Genomic DNA, 26965 nt, shown 5'->3' on the forward strand with positions numbered 1-26965 from the left:
CCTACCACTTTGGTACTTATTGCCAATGGTACCAAGGAAATATTTGCTTCCTCTGACTCCACTCCTTTTTTTTTTTTGTGAACAACAGTTTGTGGTGTCTGATTTAGAAAATCTTTCTAAACCTTGCCCCTATCTGCAACCGTCATCTGTTTTGGACTCCCACACTCTACTGCAACAAAATTGTTCATCAGATGGACAACACTTATACCTTAAAATAATTACTCTGGCAGAGAAAAATTTGCAGCAGTAGCTGGCAAACCTGCCTGGCATATAAACAGTCCTTGCAGTGGCAATGCCCCACCAAAAGACATTAGTTCTCCTGACAGTTTAGCCACAAAGAAATGGCTGGACTGTTGTTTGAGATTTCTACATCCAATCACTATGCTGTTTATCAGACAAGGAGGTTGGTACTGAACCGGATGGAGAAGAATGTCCCCTTGCCCCTCAAATTACTGAAGACACTTCTGTTGCTGGTACTGATCCCAGCCAAATGGCTGATACCAATCCTGTACATCATTTTTTCTGGGTTCCTCAGCTTAAGTTTCCAATGTGTCTAGTAAGCTTACAAGTCAAAAGCTAAATGAATCCAAAAGGAAGACTATTATAATATGACTGTTTTCAACTAATTATTATCTGTAGTGTATTCGGGCAATGATTCCACTCATTCTTGTGATTTGTAGTGGCATAGTTTGTAAGGTATAATGTTTGCAACTGAGATTGTGCTGCTATGATTTATTGTCCTTTATATAAATGTAAGATTGTCCGTGTCACACATGATAATTTAATAAAGATGCTTCTTGTAAAAAAAAAAGAAAAAAATCATTGTTTTTTATCTGTTGTGATTGCTGTGTGATTGCTACGATAATTTATCTAATTTAGTGTTTATTTTGTAAAGGTTATCTTTGATTCTTATTAGGCATCATACCTATTACTGTTTTGTCAATAAAAGTACAAGGTATAGACTCTAAGACAACAAAAATGCTTTTAAGTACCAAGTTTGAAAATTGCAAGGTGAAATTATATTAGTTAAGAGTTAGAAATCAGTGAAAAGCACAAAAGGTGCTTAGGCAACATTCTAGGGAACCATATGCTATCCAGCCAGGCCACCTCTTCTAAGCTATTTTTATTCCCCCCTAACTTGGCTGGCAAATTCAGGATCATATTACTGATAAAGAAAGAAGAGAAGTAGGTGCAAGCAGAATGACCACAGATGGTAGTTCTTGTCTCTATGTAACATGGATGTGCCTCTGTTTTTGTGATTTTCTTTCATCCTCAGATCAGTTCAGTATCATACATCATCCCATACTTTTGGGTGTGGGCTTCAGTGCCGCTTTAAACTCAGTGGATGACCACTCTATTCACAAGTCTGAATGGTATACCCACTCTGAAAGACTTATTGCTGATAAATTATAGATCTTGGGATTAAAGGATCGTTGGAAATTATTACACCCAAAGGATCCAGATTGCACATTTAACACCACATCTAGTGGAAGCAGCAGCAAAAGATATGATGCCTATTTTCAAGGGTCTATGGGTACACATATAAATTCTTTAAAGGCCTGGTTCATAAAACATTTTCAAGGTGAAATTAACTAAGTTTAAGGATAACGCTGACCTTTAAATTTCTAGTGTGTTGAAATGTAACAAATAAAGCAACCTCTACCTTAAAAGTGCTGCAATTCAGGCCTTGGCTAATTTAGATAAACCTGGCAAATTGTTAGCTTTCAGGCTGCATCAAAGAGGGGGTCAAGGTAAGACTGGATGTATTACATATGCATCAGGGGCGATATTATTTTTTCTCTCCCTATACTTTTCTCAGGAACTCTCTGTTGCTTTAGATAATGTGCAAGGAGTTCCAGTTTGGCTTAGGGACCTCCAATTGTCCTAAATTTCCCAAGATCAATGCTCCTTTCTAAGACAAAGAATTACTCTCTTAGAGAAGTCTTTCTGGCTTTAAAACATACCCACCCAGGGAAGGTTCCAGGCCTGTGTGGGCCAGATGCAGACCTTTATACATTTTTTTTTGGGGGGGGGGGGGTCCAGGTATTATCAGCATTAATCACCAGTTTTAATACTATAAAAGAGTCAGGAAAAATGCCAGATTGTTAAGTGTGAATCCCACCTTATTGTCCTTCCTAAACTGGGTAAGAGTCATACATTAGTTGGTAACTACAGATCTATCTCTTTCATTATCACAGAAACCAAACTTCATGCCAGTATCTTAGCCGATAGGCTAAATAAGCTTTTTCTAATCTTGAGCCATCCAACTCAAGCTGTTTTTGTTAAAAGCAGATCTAGTATGGATCATGGTCATACTCTCCTCTACATTCATGTGGCAAAATGGTATAAACAGCCCAAAGCTGTGATCTTAGACAATTTTGAAAAGACCTTTGATGCTATCATTGGGATTACTTGTGGCATGTTCTTTCTAAAATTTTCTCCCAGCATTTGTCAAAGCATTCAGTTATTATGTAACTCTCCATTTGCGAGAGTCCTAACTGAACACTTAATCTCTGCCCCATTTTCATTAGGTATGAGCACCAGATAAAGATGACTCCCTCCCTGTCTTACTGGCAATTGAACCATTAACCATCCAGGTTTGACAGGACACTAACCTGCATGGCTAGGAGCTAATGGGGCTTAAGTCTAATGTCTTCCTGTTTTCTGATGACTGTGTCTTGCTAACAGAAGAGCCTGAGAGGGATATCCCTATTTTTGCTGTAGATTCTATCAATGTTTCATTCTTGTTTAGGACTATGGGTTAATTTGGGCAGTTGCGCTCCTCAGGGGAAGGAGTTTGGATACTTTCCCTTTACTTGGTGCAAAAGCCCTCCTCATTATTTAGATTTGAGGCCACTGAGACATGATTAAGGCAAATTTAAAACCTCTATTGAACACTTAATTTCTTTGTGTGCAGTCATGGAGGAAACTTGTATTGTCTTGGTGGGGTGAAATGCTCACCTTTGGAGGGTTCATAGGTTCATAGGTGTGTACTAGGTTAATGGCCCTGGAACCTTTACAAGCCTAGCCCATAGGATTACCCTGGCATAACTTGCAAATGATATTTTGCCCGTTTTACATTATTAGGTTTTTACCTATTCCTTTCACAAAAAATGATTAATGAAAATCAAGTTTCTAATGCTGTATTTTATTTGGATTGGAAATGTCATGGCATACTGAGGTAAATTATTTTTCTCCCTAGAAGATTTGGTACAGGAGGTCTCCCTGATGTAGGGCATATGGCTGACTCTGCAACCTGTTATTTTTATCTACCTCAGCTCAAGCTTCTCTTAATTTATGGATCCAATTAATTGCTAAACTTTTGAACAGCACACCTCTTAAGGTGTGTGTTACTCCAAGAGATTATCTTGTCACATCGGCAGGTGCTATACTCTTAACATAGCAATTAGGGATTTAATTAAATAAAATAAAGTTTGACACTTAGAAGCCCCAAGTTGGGGCTATCCAACCTTAGAAATAGATGGAGCTCATGGACTTGCCAAGGACTTAACTGGATTTGACAACTATTTGTGCTTAAAGAAGCTTCTCACTGCTCTATAGCTTTCTGCAGCCTACAGGATTCTTAAAATCTCCCTTCCAATGATGTTTGGAGATACTTTCAACTGAGAAATACCTTTTTCCAGTTATTACTTAAGTCCCAGACTAAGGAGCACCTAGTATTCTTTTAATTAGAGTTAAAACCATACCCAAGATCCAAACACATTTTACAGAGCTTGAAAACTGCACACTTATATTTATTACTTTCAAAGTCTGCTGTAGAGAGATCCTCAATGTTAGTTGCCAAAATATTTGCCAGTTTTTGGAGTAAGAATTACAGGATTAGCCTTGAATCATAATATCCTATCTGACAAACCTTAAATCACAATATCCTGTTTTACATACTCAAGCTAAAACACATTGATTTTTAACTCACCATTTGAAATTGGTTTCCATGAGATATTGCACTCTAGTTTATCAGATAAAGGCTATTATAGGTCTGAGAAGCATTCCGCTTATAGTGAAGAAACAGCTAATAAATGAAATATATTTTGGAATTGTCAAGGGTTTAGGATTCTTTGTATAGTGACTTCCACAATGTCATCAGTGGTCTTAAAAAATAAGTTATGTACTCCACATAACATTACATCTGTGTTGTCCATTTAAAAATAAGTTATGTACTCCTCATAACATTACATCTGTGTTGTCCATTTAAAATTGTCCCTCAGTTGATGGGTCTCAGATTCAACTCAGCCACTTCTTCCAGTTTATCAGATTCAACTCCCAAGCTTCTTCGTTTAGCCATAGTGCCCAGCAACATATCATACCTCAGACCGAGTTTGTTGCCCTTAGTAGACAATGGATAATACCATAACAGAAACTAAAAAATGTATAGATTAAAGCAATAGAACTGATGCTCAAACAATAAATCACAGGTACCAAAAATATAATCACTTAGGTCTTTCCAGGAATAAAGGGAAAGGTATTCGGAGGGCAGGAAGTTGAGGAAGAATGAAAATGAACAACGTTGTAACATTATGGTGAGTAGGTAACTTATTTATCTGATGTTGTCCTTTTCATTAATTCCTCAACTGATGGGATAGAGTCCCTAGCTAGATGAACCTTTGATGGTCCTCATGGAAGGATATTTTGGAGTAATGCAAAGCCAAAAGCAGCTCTGTTCCTAGAAACCAAATACAATTTGTAGTGCACAATAAACATATTCCCATTGGACAATAAAAGCCGAAGATATAACCATAGATCTTGCGTATTGAGCTCTAGGATGCTTAGGCAAGGAGATCCCTCTTTTACTACATACAAAGGATATACAATCAGCCATTTGACCACAGTAACTTTAGAAACTGGCATGCTCAATCTTTTAGGTGAGAAGGATACAAACAATTATTCAGTCTAATGGAAATCTTGGGTCCTATGGAGATAAAACCAAAGTTGTCTAGGCACATCCCAAAGAGGAAGCATGTACACTCCCTTATTTGAGAAATTTGTAAAGAAAACTGGGAGGTTATTGACCTGGTTGATGTTAGCCTCAGAAGTTGCCTTAGGCAAAAAAGATAGGTTAGTCTGTAAGGAAACCCTGTCTTTGTGGAAAACCAGGTAAGGATGCTTGGAGGAGAGAGCCTGGAGTTCAGATACTTGTCTGACTGATGTAATAGCAACTACTAATATGGTTTTCCAAGACAAAAACATTACGTCTGATTTGTCTAAAGGTTCAAAGTGACCTTGTGTTGGACTTTGAAGCAGGACAGTTAAATCCCAAGGAGGAGTAGGATTCTTTATTCATGGTCTAAGCAAAAAAGGGTCCTTTGAGTAAGACTTTAAATAATCTAGAAGAAGCTAAGCAAAGAATTATTTTCACTTAGATGGGAGACTGAAATGGCAGCCATCTGAAACTTAATAAAAGAAAAACTAGCCTCTTCATCAGCAATTGAAGATAAAATCTCACATACTAATAGTACAGAGGCAGACAATGGGTCCAAATCATTTTTAAGAGCCCAGAAAACAAATATTTTCCATTTACATTTGTAAATCTTTCTAGTAAAAGCCTTTTGGGAAGATAATAAAATATGATGTATCAGAAAGGAAAGCCTGGGCTGTCTAGCAATCAATGGAATTGGAGAAACCATGTGGTCAGTTTGAGGCCTGCTATGTCTGGATGAGTCATTCCTGTTGGTTGAGACAGGAGGTCTGGAATGGGATCCAGTATCCAGGGTGGATGTAGAAGATGAGGCCAAAAGGGTGCAATGAGGATAACTGTGCTCTTCAATTGGTATGCTTTCTGTAGAAATGTGGGAATTACAGTTAACAGGGGGTAAGCATAGAAGAGAACAGTGGGCCATTCATGGATTAGAGCATCTTTTGGTGACTCCTCCTTTGGAGAGATCAGGGCAAACAACCTGTTGCACTTGTTTTTGAGGGGAGAATTGAAAAAGTGCAATGTGGCTGGTCCCATAATCAGAAAAGTCTCTCCATCACTATGACATTGAGAGACCACTCATGGCACATCAGAAAGGAACTGCTAGTTTGTCTGCAATTATGTTGGTTTTTCCCAGTATGTTTATTAATATGAGAAAGTGGGTAGAAGAGATCACCCATTGTCACACTGTCATTACTTCTTGACTTAGTGAGTAAGATATGGATCCTCCCTGTTTGGAGATGTACCAGACTACAGATATATGTTCTGTCTGAATAGCAATCATCCCAGAGGCGAGATCATCTTGCAAGGTCTGCAGTGTTAGGAGGACTATTCTCATCTCCAGGATATTGATATGCATCTTGGCCTCTTCTGGGGACCATGTACCTTGGACTGTTCTTCACAAGTAGTGCTCCTCCCACCCCAGTTGGGAGGTGTCCTTGGTCACAGTGGCTGTGTGCAGGGGAAGAACAAAAACAGATTTGAGAAACCTCTTCTGAGTGAAGCCACCAGGGGAAAATATCTTTTACAAGATTTTGTGATCATAACTGGGGCAAATAAAGGTTGCTGAAGAATAGGCCATTGAACCAATAGAGTCCATTGCATAATCAGCATTTGAAACTGGCTATAGGAACTAGGGTGATTGCTGCTGCCACGGATCCCAAGGCCTTTAAGATTAGTTATGTTGGGAAAGAAGAATTTGAGATCACTTTCCTGATCTGGGATCTGAGCATCTACATTTGTGTTAGAGGAGGAGAGGCTATTTGAGTGACCATGTCTAGATGTACTCCAATGAACTTCAGACTCTGTGTAGGTGTGAGTTCTGATTTGCTGTAATTGACTGTGATGCCTGGGTGAAGATACAACTGGAACAAGTAGTCAGTTGCCTGTAGAAGTAGATGCTTGGATGGGGCAGTTATTTGCCAGTTGTCTAGGTACAGAAGCACTCTGAATCCCAACAGTCTCAGATGAGCTGCTGCCACTGCCATACATTTGGAGAATATCTTGGGGGCTGTGGTGAGGCTGAATGGCACTGCTCTAAACTGGTAATGACTAGCTTCCAGCTAGAAGTGCAGATATCTTCCAGAGCACCTATTCATTTTGATGTGTATCATCCTGAAGATCTATCGAGCTCATCCAATTGTCCTTTTGCAGTAGGGACAAAATGGACTGAACTGTGACTATCTGGAACCTTGAGTATCTCATGTATTAGTTCAGTTTGCTGTGATCCAGATGGGTCTCAAATCCCCTGTTTCTTTTGGCACTAAGAAGAATCTTGAGTAGGTTCTGGAACCTATCGGGTCTGGAGCGACCTTCTGGGTGTCTCTTTTTCTGAGCAGCTTTTCTATTTCTAATGTTGCTATCTCTCTCTGATTTGGTGGAACATTGGGGATTCTTTTCACTCTTGCAGGGGGTAACTGGAAAGATGGTATGATATATCCTCTGGGTATAATTCTCTGCATCCAGGAATCCTTTGTGATGGCTGTCCAGACTTTTGGGTGTTGAGACAAATGCCACTCCCAACTGCCTTCCCAGGGTAATAGGCAACTTTTCAGGAGCACTACTAGGGTTTGTCTGAGAAGGAATCCCAGAAACCCTGAGTCTGTGGTCCACCTCTGTCAGAGATTTCCCCTCTGCGTCTGGGAGAACTATCTCCACTTAAGTCTTTGAAAGGACCCTGGGATTTGCAGAGCAACATATTTCTACCTCCTTGTTGATTCTGGGAAAATGGCATTTGAGGAGTAAGAAAATGGATCCATATGGCAGACAAGGTCTTTCCTTCTTGCTCACTTATGGAGGGTGTTTCCTATAATTTGGGGCCAAATAGGGAAAATCCATCAAATGCAACATTGCTGAATGAAGACTTGAATGGTTTTGCAAAGTCACAAAGGCACATCTAGGTATCTGTCTTAATGGCTATGCCCGAACCAGCTGCCCATGAGGTAGCATCTGCAGTGTGGGATATTAACCTCATTGACACATTAGCTATAGACTGAAGGGTGGCCAGTTGTGAAGAGTTTCTATTTTGATCCTCCACAGACATGGACCCAGAAACAGATTTATCAAGCTCTTTAGTCAAATCTCTTTGCAATCTCATGAAATGTGCCAAGTAATTCAACAACCACAGAGCAAAGGTTGCTAAAGCATACACACAATTATCGAATCTGTCCAAAGCTCTAGATTCCCTGTTAGGGGATAGACAGAAGAGCTCTACTTTGCAAGGTCCTTCTTAGTGGTAGTAGCATGGCATTTACTTGGACCCCCTTGCTCCAGTGTGTTTTGTCCTTTGGGGGGACTAATATTTATCTGGGCACTTAGGGATCATCTCCTCAGTATTGGATTCCTTCCATGCCCATCATGAGATGAGCTCTATAAGTTCACCAGTGGTGGGTCACCCAAGATGTAGCTGGGCCAGACCCAAAAGCCTCCAGGAATACTGACTCCTCTTGGGACAGGGTGTTTGAAGACTATCCACCTTTTGGCTTTAGGAATTCAAAGGAAAGGTCTTCAGGTGAAGATCTGGGGAACCATTCCCCATCATTGAAATCAGTATCTTCAGTGAGAGAATCCTGTGGGGAATCCAAGTGTCTCCTTTTATATATTTTCTTCTGAGGGACCTCATCAGTGGGATGGTCTGCTGAGATATCAGAAGTGAGAGGGAGTCCTGAGTGATTGCCTGGTGATGTAAACAGGCTGGCTATCCCAGTAGACTAGAAGAGTGAAGCTCAGAGCAAAGACCCAAAGGTGGTAGAGATATATGCTCTGAGGGGGGTAGAGATTTCCTTTCTATAGGTAAAGAGAAAGCCATCTCCACAATCTCAAAGGCAGAGTACCTAGGAAAGACCAAGACTATGACAGAAGTAAAAGAAAGAAGAAAGACCTGACTAACAGAAAAATGTATGTGAAAAACTCTAAGTAAAGGGAAGAACGTGAAGAAGAAACTCAAAGGGTATCCCACTGGAAAAAAACAATTTGAAAAACTCACTGTTTTTTCTGAAAATACACACAATAGCTAGACAGCGAGAGGATCTGCGTCTGGAGTGATATGGCACCAAACAGTATCGGATGTATGTTAGGTTGGTGGGGCATTATGGGTAAAGGGAAGAGCTTGAAAGTTGGATCCTATGATCTGAAAAAAGTGGTCTAGATGGATTTGAGTCAGATCTGAAATACATCAGTTGAGGAATGAAAATGACAACATCAGATGTCTATATTTCCCCTTTCATCATCCCTTTCAATTCTAGGCATGTTTCTTATTTGGATTAAGCTGTCCAACACATATAAAATTTAGTTCATTCAATTACCAGTAGTTAGGCTGTATATTCCCTTTAAATGGAATTTACCAAAATGTTTTAATAGCCTTAACCTGTTGTAGGATGTGCAAATATGGAGGCAACAAGGCAGCCTTTTTAAATTCTGAGTATGTTTGAGGTCATGCTTGTTCTAGTCTGTCTCTTCTATGGGACTGAAGCTTACAAGTTTGCATAGCTCTTAAAGACAAAAAAAATGAAATGAATCCAAAAGGCTACTAGCGGAATCACAAAGACGCTGGAGACGTGAATAAATTCCACACTTTTAATGAAGGTTTAGCGCTTTCATCTAGTACAACTAGACTTCATCAGAAATCCTTGTTATTAAATTAATGTTGGATGAAGTACTGTGTAGATTGTAGAACAAATGCTATACTTCTTTTTTCTTGAGTATTAATGGACCCATGTTGTCTCCAGTCATTTCATTGTGTTTGTTGTGAGAACCATCACAAACTGGAAACTGTAAGTCTAAAAAACCCAATGATGGTTCCCGGAATCAGCAACCTTTTCATGTAAGCGGGAAGCTGTACTTTAATAAGCATCGCAAGCGCCTCCAGCACCATTTCAGCTCTTAAAGACAACATATAATTGATTAGGTAATATTTGCTAAATACATTATTCAGTTATTTGCTATAATATGGGTTTCTATCCTCTTCTCTCACTGCCTCTTGTGTTCACACTTTAGAGAGCTTATATAATCATGCCTATGGAGTTGTTGTGTTGTTGATGTTGTTAGATTATGCATTATTATCATTTATTTTCATGTTGCACATTTGTAATATGTTATTTTTACCATGTTTTTTCCCGATAAAAAATGAAAAAAAATCTGCGTGCACTAAATAACTATTTAAAATTCCAGATTTTGGGTCCTTGTCTCAGATATTTGAGCTAAGAAAGTGAGAGGGCAGGGTGGACTTGAAATGTGTTGCACTGAATGATTCTAACAGCATCAAGTTGAGATATATTTGTTGACCACTGTTTATGTGCTCATTCATTCACTTAATCTTAAGCAGGTATCTGAGGTGTACAGTCATGCAAATGGCTGTATTTGATGGTGACGTGTATATATATATATATATATATATATATATATATATATATATATATATATACACATATGTATAGGATCACTACAGAATAGTGAAATTCCAGAATCCCAAGACTCGAAATCTCGAGGACCAGAATCTCGAGATTGCAGAATCTTGAACATTAACAAAACAAGTAAGCTATCCAACAAGCTATTCTAATCTGTATGCAGGGGGGCAAGCCCCCCTGCACCCCCCACACCCCCTGCAACTTAAATATACCACCTCAGAGATCACACTACAGTGGAGTGAATGGCAAAGCTCCTGTTCCTCACAGTACGGCAATCCCCATTCACTACTTTTGAGATTCCGCAATCTCGATATTCAAGCCCCCAGGATTTCTAGTCTCAGGATTGTGGAATTTTGATATTCCATAATGATCCCATATATATATATATATATATATATATATATATATATACACACGTGTGTGTATATACTCAACCTCTTAGTTAGTGAAACAGATCTGGACAACGCCTGACAAAGTGGGGGGACAAAGGCCCAGAAATAGGGACATATTTTAATTATTGATTTTATAAGCTTAAAAAGTTGCTACAGTAACACAATTTGTTTTAACATATATTTTCTGAAATATTTCAAGTCTGAGACCCAAATGCTTCTCATTATTTAGTGACTTCAATCCTCACATCATCCCAATGAATTGTCAGAAACCCACAACAGTTATGGGGAACAGACCAAATATATGAGCAAATCATCTGGACATTCTATTAAAATCTGGATAGTTGAGAGGTATGAGTGCAGTCATGTAACATTAGGGAAAAAACACTGAGCTGCCAAGCATTTCACCCATTGCCTTCTAAACTACAGTCAGCGGAACACAACACCACACCAAAAGAGCTTTGGGGAATTGCTGATGCATTTGCAAATATATCATCCACTACAGGGATGTAGCTGTAGGGAAAAATAGACATCAGTGAGAAATTGGCTACCCAGGACCATTTGCACTACAGTCAAAGCAACATACCAGTAACCCAACTGACTTCTACAGTATAACAACTGTTTTAACAAACATATCATGATTGCCAGTCACACACTACTCATATATATACTGCCCCAAATCACAGTGTACTTGGAATCCTGAGGTTTTAAGGGACATGTCTCAGTCTACCCCTACAAACATATACAGCTGATAGACCACCAGCAACTGTAGCAGCATGCACAGTCAGATAGAAAATGATTTATGATACTCACATCTGCCCCTTTCCCTATTCAGCCAAACAAACATTTACACACTACACTGCTATACAGTCTTGAAAGTCTCTTAACAATGGCCAGACATACATAACTCCAGGGTCCAGGGTTTGGGATCATATTTATGGCCTCTTCCTCATAACATTTATGGGATTCTGCTAAATCAATGGGATGATATCAGGAGTGAAGTCACTAAATAATGATGTACCATACCTCTCAACCCCTTAGTGCAATAAATTTGGACAAAGCCTGACATACTTTCGGGACAGAGACCCCAAAATAGGGACATATTTTAAATATTGGTGTTATAAACTGAAAACGGTGCTACAATGACAGGGTTTTGTTTTAACACAATATATGAAGTCTGAAACACAAATGTATGTCATTATTTAGTGGCTTCAGTCCTCAGATCATTGTATTGATTTGCCAAAAAAAAAAAATGATTGTATGAGGAACAGACCAAAAATAAGAGCCAAACTTCTGGACACTCTGCAAAAATCTGGACAGTTGAGAGGTATGCCATATACATATCAGTTTCAGACTTCAAATCATGCAGAAAATGCATGTCCAGACAAAACCCTGTTAATCTAGCAAGTTTCTAACTGTATAACAGCAGTACTTACAATCTGTCAGTAATTTTGGAACTTTGTCCCACATTTTGTTTGGCTCTCTCCATATTTCTTGTGCTAAGAGGTTGACAGGTATGCAGACATAGCATTTAAAACTGTGGACATAGCACATCAATCCAAACAGTGGATTGTATTTCCACCTACCCTCTGTGATGCTGTAGCTCCCACACCTCCAAAATGTGCTCCTCACAGGCAAGAAAAAGGAGCAAGGCCTACATGAAGGACTTAATTATAGCATTGAGTTTCCATCTCATTGCCTAATGAAAAGACAACACAGCTGTTCTGGATGCAATTAGCAAGTAGGAGACAGCAATTGGTGCACAGGCCATCACCACAAGCTAAAACCTCAGGATTCCAAGTACATTGTGATTTGGGGCAGTGATTGAGTACAATGCCCCTTTTGGGATGTACCTTACCAGACACATGCAGTAACTGGAAAGACCCCAAAAGTACCTCACCAAGAGGATCAAATGGCTCAAACAGATGCCATATGCTGCCCGGTTAAAGAAACTCCAGCTATACTCAGTGGCATACCGCCTGCTCAGAGGCGATCTGTGCCTGACGTATAAAGCCATGTCCAACCCAGAATTAATGGACATGCTGCACCTCAGAAAATCCAAATCCCATCGAGCTATGCGCTCAAGAGACTTGAACCTCAGCACTGAAATAAATAGGACATGCTGGAGGGACAGATTCGTAACCCAGAGGCTCCCTTCACTCTGGAATAAAATCCCAGTCCAGGTTAGGCAGAGTCCCTCATTGACTCTCTTCAAGAGGAATCTTGATGAGTGGATGGGAGATCGTAGGTTTACCCTGGGTATCGCTTCTGTGTCACTGTTAGACAGAGGCACAGTATACTAACCTCGAAAAAGGGCATAGCAAAATTCATTTAAAATGGGTGGCGAAAGCCAAACACACTCTGGCTAGGCTTATAAATGCCCTAGGGAAGATAGCCTAGTATGAACCTATGAACCTGCTCATGAGCATTACCTACAAAAGACAAGCTGCTGCCTATGCAAAACAGGTCTGAACCTTTTTATGGGAAGACAGACTGTGAATACAGAGAGAAACACTTCTGGATTACTCCGAACAAACACTACAGCACTATAACAGGTATGTCAAACAATTAAGTATGTAATGGAATGCAGATGGGGGATGCAATCATGTGAAATAGGAAGTTAAACAATAGGTCTCAACAAGACTAGCTGGACTGACATTTTGCTGTCCAGGACCTATGGCCATCCCTGATGGCTCTGTCTGCAGTGACATAGATCACAGCTCTGGCCCCTGAGTCACCCAAGCAAAGGTCAGCTCACATATGACTACTGCTGGAGTGTCTGTTATACTATACTGACTGTGACACTGCCAGGCCAGCTACCTGGGATGTTGTAAATATTCATGTCACTTGTGAATACTATGATACATATGCTTGTCTTACAAATGTAAGAGACCTATATAGGTTATGTTCATAGCAAACAACTGGCACAGAAGTGTGTGTTGAACTGCATGTTATATACTGAGGTCATACCTTTCAGCTGTCCAGAGTTTTGCAGACTGACCACATGTCTGCCTCATATTTGTAGTCATTTTCTCATACACTTGTGTTTTGTCTGGCAAATCATTAAAGACTGTAGTCATAACATAATAACATACATTTGAATGTCAGATGTCATATCCTTCAGAGTATTCCTGTGAATGCAAAACCTACTTTGCTGTCAACTAAGTGTGTTACAGCAATATTTATAAAGTGTCACTATTTTTGGGCCTTTGCCCCCATTTATTTGTGCCTTTGTCCAGATGTCTTTCTCTAACAGGTTGAGAGGTATGACTGAGCTGCAAGAGTGTAAACACAGTGTGCCATACTGACAAAGAACAGAAATATATATCAAGTATTACCTGTGCACATGTATGTATTAATAGTAGTAGCTGGACACCTCAAACATAAAGACATGAATTGCAAAACATCAAGTAAATAAGCTGTAGTTGTTTTACAAATGTATAATCTTAGATTCAGTGCAGCCAACAGACATAAATGTCTACAGCTGCAGGTTGTTGTATTGCCTTGAAATATAAATATATAAATAATTACTAGTTTTATTAGAATTACTAAGTTGAAATTGGAAAAGTGTTTAACTGTGTTATGACTTTTTGTCCAAGCCTACACTAAAAGTCTATATGAGCACATACATAGCCGTATGGATTCAGAAATACCTAACTAGACAAAATCATCTCCCCCAAGGTAGAGTAAACCTCTGTGATGGACAGCAGCAATACACAAACTCCATAACAGGTGAACATATTGGCTGTATAGGGCCAAGAAGGAGCAGGTGCCAAATTGGAAGCAATCTCACCTTGTCTAAACAAGCTAATAAGGTCACAGGTGAATTACTCTAAGGCTAACTTTGAGTGCAAATTGGACACATCCACCAAGGCCAATCACAAGTCCTCCTTCACATATGTCTGCAATCTCAGAGGCAACACCCACATCTGCTCTGTACTAGTGGTCAATGACACCACATACACATACGCTATAGATATAGTCAACCTGCGGCACACAGGTTAAATGAAAACCTACCCCCCCCTGTCCCCTCATCAGTAAACAAGGGCATGCACAGTACCTGCCCCCCTCCCCTCATCATCAGGGATCAGATCCATAATGCCCTTTCAAAGGCAATAAACTGAAGTCTCCATGGGACCTGATAACATCCCTGGTTGCATCCTACACGAACTCAGGCATGAGCTGTCAGCTCCATTACACACTGTAGTCAGCCAAAGCCTGAGCAACAGTGTTATCCCATCTGCATGGAGGACAGTCACTGTCATCCTTCTACACATAGGTGGAGCACACACTGACCCAGCTAGTCACATACACATCAAGACCATGGAAGGCATTATCAAGGACCTAAAAATGCTTGAACCCACACAGTTTTCTATTGCCAAAGGGAGATCAGGCCTGTTAAACCTGGTAGACTTCTTTGAAGTGGTCAACAAACACATCAACAAGGGGAAGATGGTGCACACTGTCTACCTTCATGTAGCCAAAGCCTCTGACAATAATCCCCAGTTGGCCATAATACAAAAGCCTACATAGCTAGGCATCCACCTATATGGTATCAGATGGGTAGCTAACTGGCTTAATGATAGAACCCACTCAGTCAAAGTAGTGGATGCCACCTCTAGTAGTAGACCCTTAAAGAGTGGTGTACCCCAGGGATCTGTCTGGGAGTCTCCATTCTTTGGGATATACTTTTCTGAGGTGCAAGACAAAACCAGTGGTCTGTGGCTCTCCAGGTTTACAGTTGACTGCAAGCTGAACACTGTCTTACATCCCCCTAGTGATGTGAGCACCCTCCAAGAAGCCCTTACCCAAATTAATGATTGGTGCCAGAAGCATTGCCTCATACTGAATGCCAAGGACTGCATCATTATTCCTGTTGTGGTAGATGTCATCCACACTAATTATGACAGTAATAACAATGTACTGCACATGCAATCAGGTGTGAGTTGACTTGTGCACCAAGATTCATAGCAACCTGACAGTTTCCCACCACATTGGCACCATTGTATGGAAGGCTGTCTACATGGCCCACTTCACAAATAAGGGTATGTCATCCAGAAACCCGGAGGCCATAGCATCCCTGTACTCCTCTCTTATCAGACTCATTACCAAGTACAATGGCTCATTTGGCATGTACCTTGCCAACCACATGCAGCAATTTCAGAGATCACAGTGGTTCCTGCCCAGGAAAATCCAGGGTCAGTAAAACCTATCCTATATACATATGCTGAAAGCCCTGTCACTCTACTCAGTCTCATACAGACTTATCATAGGTGATATGCGTCTGCCATACAATGCCATTTCCAAAACCCCACTTGCACAACCCACATGCAAGGCCCTCACCTGGTCTGTGACATAAATAGTACTTGGTGGTGGGATAGATTGGTGTCCCAAACAATACACTGTCTGTAAAATACACTCCCTCCCCATGACTAGCAGAGTGCCTCTCTAGCCTTCTTTAAGAAGAAGCTGGATGACTGCATGGTAAACACAAAAGACAACCCTGGGATCCCGCCTGTGTCCCAGTTAGATGGGGGAAACAGGTACTGACTTTGAAGGGACATGGGCAGAAATCTGGGTTACGCTTATGAGGGCATCCAAACCAATAGCCTAGTATCATCCTATGAACCTATGCATCTAGTATTTTACATGTTTCCTGTATATATTACAGACTGTCCTGCAATGTTGTCGTAAATGAATCCCTGTGAGTCTGAACTGTGCAGTTACTGCATTGACAGAGTATTCCCTTGTTTCTTTATTAGTTATTATTACATATCATTAAACATTGTCATTGTGTCTGGTCTGTATAGCACTAAGTCAGGTCTTAGAGTACTTGCATATGCACATGGTGACACTGTATAGCTTACTCTAATAGCCTTGGTCTTGGTCACACTTGCCATTTTGATAACAGGCTCATCATACAGTAAGATTTGTCACCCTTTGTTGAAGGCCTTACAGTAGCTGTTAAAGAGATGGATTGTGGCAGTCAGAACTACCTTAAAGTCTGGGCTGAAGGGCCCATAGGTAGCAAAGCTGTGCCGGACTTTACCAGAAGTGTGTGTGTGTGTGTGTGTGTGTGTGTGTGTGTGTGTGTGTGTGTGTGTGTGTGTGTGTGTGTGTGTGTGCGTGCGTATGTGTGTGTGTGTGTGTGTGTGTGTGTGTGTGTGTGTGTGTATGTGTATGTGTGCACGCGTGTGTTTGTGTGTGTGTGTGTGTGTGTGTGTGTGATTCAAAACTCATATAGCATAGTGTGTGTATCAGCTACTTGGCTAGGGACCTGAAGTACTGGGTGGACAGATAGGCTGACAGATGTTTTGGATTGACTGCTCTGCTGAGATGTTAACCTCATAGGTGTGCTAGTGTGGAGTGTTATTGGGGATGTGGAAAGAGAGGGATAAATTATCCCCACACTCACTGTAACATCTGTGTGCTCTGAATGGTAATTGCACTTTAATGTGCATGTAAGTGTCATCTTGCCATTGTGTACATCCCTCAATGGTGGTAGTGGTGAGTATTTAGGCTCCTTGATGATCGGGCCAGTGCAGGAGCATCACACTGACAGCACGTACTGGTGGATAAAAATGGCATATCACAGCACGTACCGTCACTGAGCCCCTCTCAGCCCGACAGTGTCATGCAGGTTTATTTCACAGATTGTCCAGGTCTCCTTGACCATTCCTGACATATTCTGCCTAGGTGAGTGTGTACTCCACACCTGTATCTAATTGCCTCATACCTGTGGCTAGCATACCTGGTGACCCCTGCAGCAGGACAGTAAGTTATAGGTAGTAGTATTGGGAGGATGCTGGCACTAGGTAAGCAGCAGTGCATACATACTGAGCATACAATGTAAGGGAATGGATACAGTACCAGATACCCAGGTACCATCACTGTGCCCCCAGGGGTCTGGCATGCTACAGACACATTCCCCAAAGTATGTGGACAAACATCATGTATTGTTCAAGTGGTCTGTGGAAATACACATTTGTCTGGTGGGGGGGTAGGTCTTTTAGGCACATGGACACATTCCAAAAACATCTGGGTGCTGAAGATGTCAGACAACTATGAGGAGGTCACCCTACAACACATATGCACAAACCTCAGTTATTGTGTAGCTCAGATGTTCCTGGAATATGCACATGCACCTGTAGGAGCACTCACCTATTTGTGGGATGCAGGCTTGAAGACATGGTATTGTAACACTGTCCATAGGGGACACCCAGCAGTCAATGGCACTGATGTGTGTGGACATATAACAACACAGTCTGTCACAGCAGGCAGGCCACTTATGGTACTCCACGTACCATACCAGGTTGCTAGGCTGTGGGCCTTGAGCAGCCATATACCTAGGAAACATGTTAGCCCATGTGTATGCAAGGCAGCAGCTGATGTCCCCATCCAACCGGGACACGGGTGGTATCTCAAAGGTGTATGTGCCATTAACCATCCAGTTGACCATGTTATGCCTGCAAAGGTGTAGGTATCTCCTCTACCTGATGTGGACAGGCTGCCCATTCCCCTACAAGGTGATTATGTGTGACACACATCCCAAATGCCAGTAAGGCCAGTCCAGGTCACTCACCAGGTGTAGGTTCTTTGTTTGTGTGTGTGTGTGTGTGTGTGTGTGTGTGTGTGTGTGTGTGTGTGTGTGTGTTAACAGAGTGCAGCATGACTGATACTTGTGCAGCAGTCCCAGCAATGTGGAGTATGTGATTGCCTGGCATGCCAGAGTGAGGTAATTATGAGGGGTATGTATGACACCAGGTAGAGGGTTGGCCTCATAGCCTATAGGTGTATGGTAGATGTCTGATGGTCTGGTATGCCCTGGTAGGGAACTTCTGTGATGTCCACAGCTCCTGCATGGGCCATCTGATGTGAATGATGAATGGAGGATTATGAACATTAATGGTCTTCATTTGCAGGGACATGAAACATCAGGATCAGATGTGCAATGCATGCTGTAATGTCAGTATGGAGAAACTACCCGCACAAATACTGTGCTTATAGATGGCAGAGGTATGATGTAAGTGTTAGTGGTGGATAGTGCTAGCAAACATGGATGTGCAGGATCTGTACATAATGTTGTCCAATGTATGAGGTCCTGTGATGTGTTTCCCTGTTCATGTCCTTCAGGTGGAATGTCTTGACAGCACCAGACAGTGTTATCTGATGCTAAGAATGCATCAATTGTGGATGCCCTAAGACTGCATAACACGGCCATGTTTGGGAGGAGCAGACAGCAGCTGCAACAGCAGACTGCCTTGTGGACAGAACTAGTGGCAACTGTTAACAATCTGGGGCAGCGTGGGTGAACCTATGAACAGGTCAGGCACCGGGCCACTGACCTTATCCACCATGCTCAGCACAGGGCTGCAGCTGTGGTCTGGGACCATAAAGCCACAGGTGAGGGTCCTGCTATGCAAGCCCAACTGACAGTAACAGAGGAGTTCCTCATCAACCTTGGACAGCCAGCACACCCCAGGAAACCATACAGACCTATGTCATGGAGGTCGGTGGCACACAGTCACAGGTGAGAAGCATTCAGGTAAGGCTCCAGTGGACATCACTTCAATACTGTATCATTCATACTGGCATCCTTTGAATATCTGGGTGCATATGTCATGTCAAACTGCATTTGTGGGTAGGGTTTTGTAATGCACACAAGTGCACATCTATTATGAATGACAGCAAATTGTGTAGTAGCAGACCTTGTACTGTACATGTTCAGAAATGCCTCATTTATCCAGTACCAATGCCACATGTGAGTGTGCTGAAAATACCTCTCCCCCACAATTACATAGGTACCTCTGGTTTGGCTGGGAACAGCTGCCTGAAGCCTATGAGTATGGAGATGTCTTGTTGTGGCTCACCAATACCCTAGGCATGTTAAGGGCATGCATTTTTCCATGCACACAATTGTTAGTCTTAGCCATATTGCAGGAGTTGTAACATATTGGCACATACATTTCTGTAGGTGTTGCCACTGTTGTGCATGTTCACTTGTGGTGTTAACTGCAGTGCATCACAGTGGTCATCACAGGAGCCTATTCAAAGGAGCTGTAACATATTGGCATGTACGTTTCTGTAGGTATTACCACTGTGCTATACAGGGGTACATCAATATTGTGCACATGGGTGCAGTGTGTGTTAGGTGAAGGCCCATCATATACTACCACTCCTCATGTATCTCAGAGGTGTATTTTAGTAGCAACATTAGGTAGACATAGCCGCACTGCATGCTGTTGAGGGCCTGTCCAGGGCGTGTCTGTTGTAGTCTGATTGTGTGTTGTGCATGTCATCATTCAGCTATTGTGTGGTCTGTATAATGACTTTGTGCCACCTCACCTGTATGTGTCTATGTGCGCATGTGTGCATGTGTGTTTGCATGTGTGTGTGTGTGTGTGTGTGTGTGTGTGTGTGTGTGTGTGTGTGTGTGTGTGTGTGTATGTGTGTGTGAGACCATGGAGCTTATAGGGCTGATGGCTGTCCAAAGGTACTTCTAAGGTGACTGACATCAGCAGGACTGCTTGAAAATTTTATTTTAATTTGCGCTCTTTGCTTCTATGCTGTGCTGGATCCACTTCTTAAGACACTAAGTCTTGCTGGCTGTTTACTGCTGAATCAGAGACACAGAGCTTTGCATGACTCCATCTGTAGTCTGTTTAAAACACCAAGCCTTTCAAATTGCACACTGATAAAGATATATATTTTGCAGCTATAAGCACAATTACAGATAACTTATTTTATAACAAACACCATTTACTCTTTCTGTTAGTTTGTAGCATATATTTACAAAGTTTTCCATCATTACAGATATGAATGATGACTTCTACAAAGTACCTCTCTCTGTCCCTTTCTCACATAACTGAACTACTATAATTGATAAGTAAAAAGTTACTGTGCTATCTTCTACAGCAACTAAATGAGGAAACACAGTAAATGACGGCCACAGCCAGACGTTTATTGAAACAACCAGATATAAAAATACATATGTCAAGAGTTAAGCGCTTTCACCTATCAGTTATAGGCTTCTTCAGAACTCATTCATTTTGTTATTACGCCATTTTAAATAACCTTTTTGGCACGAAACTAGACAAACATTACATTGATACTTAAAGTGGTACTGTGCTAATTTATTTATAAATCAACAATTGAATTTAATCATTAAAACCAAAAATCAAATAAATATAATAATAAAAATATAATAAACACACTCAGCTTAACCTCATCCAAACTTATACTGTAACACTTAGTAACAACAAAGGTTCTAAATAGACGAAATATGCAACAATTAATTTTGGAAACATTTCATATACTGTACAAATCACTAGCAGTTGCAAAATTCCTAAAATATAATCAGAAAAAAATTGCTATACTATATAAATATATGAATTAATAAATTAATAAATTAAATATATATTAAATATAATATACTAAATATATTAAATGTATTAAATATAAATGTAAATGTATTTTAGGGAAATAATGTGCAAAATTGTGTGTAAATAATCAACTCCTGTTGTACACTTGTTGATATTAGTATGTAATGTACAATAAATATTTACATGAAAATGCATAATAAATATATATAAAAATTGATTAATATCACAAATAAGTAATTAATAAATAAATAAGTAAATATAAAAAATAAAAAAATAATGTGGTTGTATATAATACAAAAAAGTTAACCTTCACTGTTAAAAATTAATATTGATAATAAATATTAAAATATTATAAAAATTGATTATGTGAGGAAAAATACATATGTCACTTTATCTAGTCAACAAAGGTTTTATGGCAATGGTGTCATTCAGTCCTGGTAATGTAGCAGCATCAGTATATAGTTGCCACCATATCTCTTTATAGCTTAATACATCTTTAATGTTGCCCCCCTTAGGATCAGATTTGATGTGTTCTAAAATAGCAAATTTAAAACTATGTTGGTCACCATTACTTTTTACATGTCTGTACAAAGCATTGTTTAAATCTTTCTTTCTGATACAGTATGAGTGGTCGTAGATTCTTCTTTTGAAAGCCCTCTCAGTTTTGCCCACATAGTATGCTGGACATACATCACATTTAGCAATATAAACTACATAAGCTGTGTTGCAGTTACCCTTGGCAAGTCTAATTACTGTCCTGTTACTATTGTCTAAAACTAATTCCATGTGACACATAATAAATCTATATTGCTTGCAATTTCCACATCTTTTGGTGGAGGTAGATGCTCCACATTCTCCACTTCTAGAATTAGTTATGTTACCAATTTCTAAATTTTTTTTCAAATTGTGTGACATTTTATAAACGATAAGTGGTTTGTCCCCTAAGATTCTTGATAAATCAGGGTTCACTTGGAAAATGCCCCAATGTTTCACCAATATTTCCTTGACTGTATTAACAAAGGGAGTGTATGGCAGAATACAAGCCATTTTATATTTGCTTGTTGAGTTCGAATCAATCTCATGGTCTATCGGAGGGCAAACTCCTAAAATTGATTGATATCTGGTTTCCCTCTGAGAAATAACATACTGTTTGACATCATGCAACATTTTTTTGTTGTATTTCCTCTCAATAAACATATTGGTTATATGCTCAACCTCAGCTATCATTTCATCATATCTAGATGTCATTCTAGCCGCTCTGATTAGTTGACCCTTAAAAATATTACGCAACATCTTCCTAGGATGGTTGCTATCATATTGTAAATAATCATTGGAGAAAGTATTCTTCCTGTAAATGTTTGATTTGAAACCTTCCTCATCATGGGACACGATGGTATCAAGATACGGTAAACCATCATTGCTGATAGTGTAAGTGAATTTCAAAAAGTCACTACTATTGTTAATAAAAGATATAAAATCATTAAGTTCGTTAATGTTACCTTTCCATAAAATATAAATATCGTCCAGAAACCTAGTGTAATGAAAAATATGCGTAACAAATACACTTTTAAATAGGATTTCTTCTTCCCAATATACCATTACAAGGTTAGCAAATATTGGGGCACTTGCAGAACCCATTGCCACCCCCTTGCATTGTTTGAAATATTCTCCTTCGAATAATATAAAATTATTCTCCAAAACAAGTGACATACAGTCCATAATCAAACACGTTTTATCCCAGTCAAGGTTGGTATGTTTTCTTATACTTTCGCAAAACATCTCCAAACCTTGTCTATTGGGTATACAGGAGAAAAGATCAATGACATTAATAGTCACATAGTAAAGATTACTTGTATCAATTAGTATGGGACATTTTCTTAAGAAGTCCCAAGAATCTTTTAGTAAGTGGGGAATACCCATGTATATGTCCTTGAGCCAAACATCAATCACTTTGCCTAATGGAAAGGTTTTTGCCCCACTACCAGACACTATTGGCCTGAAGGGGGGATTGACTGGATCTTTATGAATTTTTGGGATACCCACCAGTACCGCCATTTTTGGGTACTGCACCTTTAAATAATTGTATATATCATTATTGATACGGTTGTCAATCAAAAATTCTTTTAAATAGGAATTAATCCTCTGATAGGCAATATTGATTTCGTTCAAGGAAACCGTTGCATAATTGCCTGATTCAGTAAGTATAGTGTTTAACTTTAAAGTGTATTCCATTTGATCATAAATAACAATCCCCCTCCCTTGTCAGGCTTCATGATACGTATGTTATTGTTATTTCTCATATTCATTAACTCAGCTCTTTCTTCTTTGGACAAATTGTCCTTAATTTTGATTTTCTTCGCTGTATCGGCAAACTTATAAAGGTCCCTGTGTACTTGTTTTTCAAACAGCTCAATCACGGGGTTCATATATGGAACAAATACACTTTTACATTTTAACAAGTTACCACCCCCATCTAATCCTTGTTTATTTTTATTTTTGTTTTGAAACATAACAGATAGATTAAGTTTGCGTGTATATAATTTGGTTTCTATCAAATGATCAACCAAATCATATTTTGGGGTAGGAATAAACTTCATTCCTCTAGATAGTAGTTTATGATGGACCTCATCAACTTTAAAATTAGTAAAGTTGTAAATTTTAAACTCATCCAATTTATTTATCCCACTGTCCATCTCTGTAACAATTTTTTCTTTATCATAATTCATATTATTATTAGTGTTTAATATCAATTCCATTTCTTCCCCTTGTATTTCATTTGTTGCTGATTCTGACCACGGTTGTAGTTCCCTGCCCTGAATCCCACTTTTTTCCAATATTGGGGGTTCCAATTCCTCTGAAAATTTTGTTTATGCCATTCCTGGTCATCATAAATTTCATTGTTTGCTTCTTCTAGATATCGTTCCCCTTCACCTCTGTTTGCACCCTCATGTCTATAAAATTGGTCATCATGAAAGGTGTGCTTTTAGGTGTTGTTACCCCTTCAATATTCCATCTATATACTCTATTGTCCTTGTACTGCAACAAGTCTCTATTAATTTTCTTACATTTTCTTTCATGAACTACTTTAGATTTCTTTTCAACTATCGTAAATTGTTTCCGATATAAGTTGTTCCATTCATCAAACAATAAATCACTTTCTATCTCTAAATTCAATTTTTCAACCTCCCTAATAAGTTCCAATAGTTGCTCATCATTGTACTTGATTAACATTTTCATGTACTTAAAACCACACTCATCAAAAAATTCATTAAAATCCTTTATAATAACATCATTAATTTCAATTCCCAAAGGTACTTTACAAAAACGTAGTCCCATTGGGACTACCTTTAAAGTTACACATTTATGTAGATAGGCATTTTCAATTTTAATATTGTCCAATTTGCACATTAAATTTCCCATTTTGTAAATCTTGTCTTTTAAGGCTAAATTACTGACAGCTTTTCTAATGGGGAACCCATCTTTCCCCTTATTAAAATTATCAAAATTACAGTCACTACTTAAAAAATTGTTCAAATTGTAGCAATTACTATTGTCCTCCTTTGTTTTTTTATAAGTATTGGATTTGAATTCAGTACCTTTATTAGCCATAGTAGTACCTACTGTGTGAGCGTAGGTCTTTACCGGCTTAACACGCTTATGCTTAGTCCCAGTACGCAACATATAATCTTCGTCCTCTTCAAAATCATAAATGGAGAAGTCAAACGTAAAACCGGTAGAATCCATTCGGTTTCCCTCCGCATTGGAATTCGCAACCTGACCAGCTGGTAAATCGATATCAGCACTGTCCACTGAAGTAGCTTTAGGGTGGAGGTGAAGGGGAACGATATCTAGAAGAAGCAAACAATGAAATTTATGATGACCAGGAATGGCATAAACAAAATTTTCAGAGGAATTGGAACCCCCAATATTGGAAAAAAGTGGGATTCAGGGCAGGGAACTAAGACCGTGGTCAAAATCAGCAACAAATGAAATACAAGGGGAAGAAATGGAATTGATATTAAACACTAATAATAATATGAATTATGATAAAGAAAAAATTGTTACAGAGATGGACAGTGGGATAAATAAATTGGATGAGTTTAAAATTTACAACTTTACTAATTTTAAAGTTGATGAGGTCCATCATAAACTACTATCTAGAGGAATGAAGTTTATTCCTACCCCAAAATATGATTTGGTTGATCATTTGATAGAAACCAAATTATATACACGCAAACTTAATCTATCTGTTATGTTTCAAAACAAAAATAAAAATAAACATGGATTAGATGGGGGTGGTAACTTGTTAAAATGTAAAAGTGTATTTGTTCCATATATGAACCCCGTGATTGAGCTGTTTGGACCTTTATAAGTTTGCCGATACAGCGAAGAAAATCAAAATTAAGGACAATTTGTCCAAAGAAGAAAGAGTTGAGTTAATGAATATGAGAAATAACAATAACATACGTATCATGAAGCCTGACATGGGAGGGGGGGGTTGTTATTTATGATCAAATGGAATACACTTTAAAGTTAAACACTATACTTACTGAATCAGGCAATTATGCAACGGTTTCCTTGAACGAAATCAATATTGCCTATCAGAGGATTAATTCCTATTTAGAAGAATTTTGGATTGACAACCGTATCAATAATGATATATACAATTATTTAAAGGTGCAGTACCCAAAAATGGCGGTACTGGTGGGTATCCCAAAAATTCATAAAGATCCAGTCAATCCCCCCTTCAGGCCAATAGTGTCTGGTAGTGGGGCAAAAACCTTTCCATTAGGCAAAGTGGTTGATGTTTGGCTCAAGGACATATACATGGGTATTTCCCACTTACTAAAAGATTCTTGGGACTTCTTAAGAAAATTTCCCATACTAATTAATGCAAGTAATCTTTACTATGTGACTATTGATGTCATTGATCTATTCTCCTGTATACCCAATAGACAAGGTTTGGAGATGTTTTGCGAAAGTATAAGACAACATACCAACCTTGACTGGGATAAAACGTGTTTGATTATGGACTGTATGTCACTTGTTTTGGAGAATAATTTTATATTATTCGAAGGAGAATATTTCAAACAATGCAAGGGGGTGGCAATGGGTTCTGCAAGTGCCCCAATATTTGCTAAGCTTGTAATGTTATATTGGGAAGAAGAAATCCTATTTAAAAGTGTATTTGTTACGCATATTTTTCATTACACTAGGTTTCTGGACGATATTTATATTTTATGGGAAGGTAACATTAACGAACTTAATGATTTTATATCTTTTATTAACAATAGTAGTGACTTTTTGAAATTCACTTACACTATCAGCAATGATGGTTTACCGTATCTTGATACCATCGTGTCCCATGACGAGGAAGGTTTCAAATCAAACATTTACAGGAAGAATACTTTCTCCAATGATTATTTACAATATGATAGCAACCATCCTAGGAAGATGTTGCGTAATATTTTTAAGGGTCAACTAATCAGAGCGGCTAGAATGACATCTAGATATGATGAAATGATAGCTGAGGTTGAGCATATAACCAATATGTTTATTGAGAGGAAATACAACAAAAAAATGTTGCATGATGTCAAACAGTATGTTATTTCTCAGAGGGAAACCAGATATCAATCAATTTTAGGAGTTTGCCCTCCGATAGACCATGAGATTGATTTGAACTCAACAAGCAAATATAAAATGGCTTGTATTCTGCCATACACTCCCTTTGTTAATACAGTCAAGGAAATATTGGTGAAACATTGGGGCATTTTCCAAGTGAACCCTGATTTATCAAGAATCTTAGGGGACAAACCACTTATCGTTTATAAAATGTCACACAATTTGAAAAAAAATTTA

This window comes from Protopterus annectens, chromosome 2.part0 (assembly GCF_019279795.1).
Source record: "Protopterus annectens isolate FY-2018-M chromosome 2.part0, PAN1.0, whole genome shotgun sequence".
In the NCBI taxonomy this organism is placed as follows: Eukaryota; Metazoa; Chordata; order Ceratodontiformes; family Protopteridae; genus Protopterus; species Protopterus annectens.